Source organism: Jaculus jaculus, chromosome 5 (genome assembly GCF_020740685.1).
Source record: "Jaculus jaculus isolate mJacJac1 chromosome 5, mJacJac1.mat.Y.cur, whole genome shotgun sequence".
NCBI lineage: Eukaryota > Metazoa > Chordata > Mammalia > Rodentia > Dipodidae > Jaculus > Jaculus jaculus.
In genome coordinates this window covers 67,177,076-67,179,097 of record NC_059106.1, presented here as the reverse complement: position 1 = coordinate 67,179,097, position 2,022 = coordinate 67,177,076, and the positions used below count along the sequence as shown (strand labels likewise).

The window sequence follows — 2,022 nt, the reverse complement described above, 5'->3', positions numbered from 1 at the left end:
TCTTTAATTAAAACTTCAGAGACTGCTGGGGAGGTGGTGTGGTCCTGTTTTATACAGAGACTGAGGCTAGACCACAGGGCATAGAGACACTGTGCTGGGATTCAAATCTCTGTCTGAAATTTTTACAAATGGTCCCTAAAGTTAAAATAGGTTCTGCTGTCTAAAGGTTCTTACCGCTCCAACTGTTTCCTATTGTACAGAGCTCCTTCCCAGGGATGCCGAAACCTTGACACAATGTTTTGTCATAGTTTGCTTATAGTTTTTTACTGGTCTTAAGAAACAATTACAGATAAGCCAGCTATGTAACTGAAATGCTTAGGGGGAGCCAGCTCCATGTTAAAATAATAATCTTTTTTTTTAATTTTATTTATTTATTTATTTGAGAGTGACAGACACAGAGAGAAAGACAGATAGAGGGAGAGAGAGAGAATGGGCGTGCCAGGGCTTCCAGCCTCTGCTAACGAACTCCAGACACGTGTGCCCCCTTGTGCATCTGGCTAACGTGGGACCTGGGGAACCGAGCCTCGAACCAGGGTCCTTAGGCTTCACAGACAAGCGCTTAACCGCTAAGCCATCTCTCCAGCCCTAAAATAATAATCTTGATTTAAAAAAAAAAAAAACACTATGGAACCTGGGAACTGAACACACAAGAAGCTGAAACAGGAGGATCATGAGTTCAAGACCAGCCTCAGTTACATAGGGAGACCTAGTCTCAAAACATAAAATGGAGGGCTGAAGAGATGGTTTAGCAGTTAAGGTGCTTGCCTGTGAAGCCTAAGGACCCAGGTTCAATTTCCCAGTACCCACTTAAGCCAGATGCACAGGGTGGTGCATGCATCTGGAGTTTGTTTACAGTGGCTGGAGGTCCTGGTGCACCCATTCTCTCTAGCTGTCTCTCTCTCTCCAATATATAAGTAAATAAAATATTTTAAAAATAAGCCAGGTGCTCACTTCAGCAGCACTTATACTAAAATTGGATCGATACAGAGAAGATTAGCATGGCCCCCTGTGCAAGGAAGACACGCAAATTCATGAAGTGTTCCCTACTTTTCTGCAAAATCCAAATAAAAATAAAAATAAAAATAAAAAAATAAGCCAGGCATAGTGGCACACGCCTTTAATCCCAGCACTCAGGAGGCAGAGGTAGGAAGATCACCTTGAGTTCAAGGCCACCCTGAGACTATATAGTGAATTCCAGATCAGCCTGAGCTAGAGTGAGACCCTACCTCAAAAAAACTAAAAACAGGGCTGGAGAGATTGCTTAGTGGTTAAGGCATTTGCTTATAAAGCCATAGGATCCTGGTTCAATTCTCCAGGACCCACATAAGCCAGATGCACAAAGGGGCACATGCATCTGGGATTCATTTGCAGTGACTGGAGACCCTGGTACGCCCATTCTCTCCCTCTCCCCCTCTCTCCCTTCCTCCCTCAAATAAATAAATTAATTTAGAAAAAAGGAAACTGTCACCTCAGAGCAGGGTGGCAGCAAAAATAAATAAATAATTAAAATGGAGCTGGAGTTTCCTAGCCAGCTAGGGTGCCAAGAACCTACCTCTACCTCTATCTGCCATCCATCCCAAAGTGCTGACTGGGATTCCTTCCAAGACCTCTCTGCCAGCCTGGGTACCCTCTGCGTCCATAGCCCATGGCCCAGCACAGGAAAAGAGAAACATTGCTGTTCCCTCCGGGTACCCCCCCCCGTGGGTTTCAGCTCTGACCTGTGGATGCCATGGGGAGAAAGATGCCAACTTTGACATCCTTCGAGTCTGTCCTGACTCGTAGCTCCTTCTTGGGACCCTCCCCACTGCGCACCAAGTTCACCTCTGGGAAAGGAGTGCATGGCCTGGCTAAGGGCATCTATCCCTCCTGTAATTCGATGTAACCTACTGTCAAACTGCCATGCTGTTCAGAGCTGGCATCTGTTCCCCCCCCCCCATTTGGCTTCACAGCCCTCGAAGGAGGTGTCGACTGTTTACCACCTAGGATCCCAGCGTGTCACACACAACTCTGAAAGAGTCAGGA

The 2,022-nt window shown here is 46.2% G+C and overlaps 1 non-coding gene across 1 annotated transcript; it reads left to right on the top strand.

Annotated features, from left to right (window-relative positions):
* Positions 1-943: 943 nt before the first annotated feature.
* Positions 944-1,051, top strand: LOC123461123. The gene has a single exon (XR_006637441.1). It is a non-coding gene; the product is annotated as a U6 spliceosomal RNA (small nuclear RNA).
* Positions 1,052-2,022: the final 971 nt, after the last annotated feature.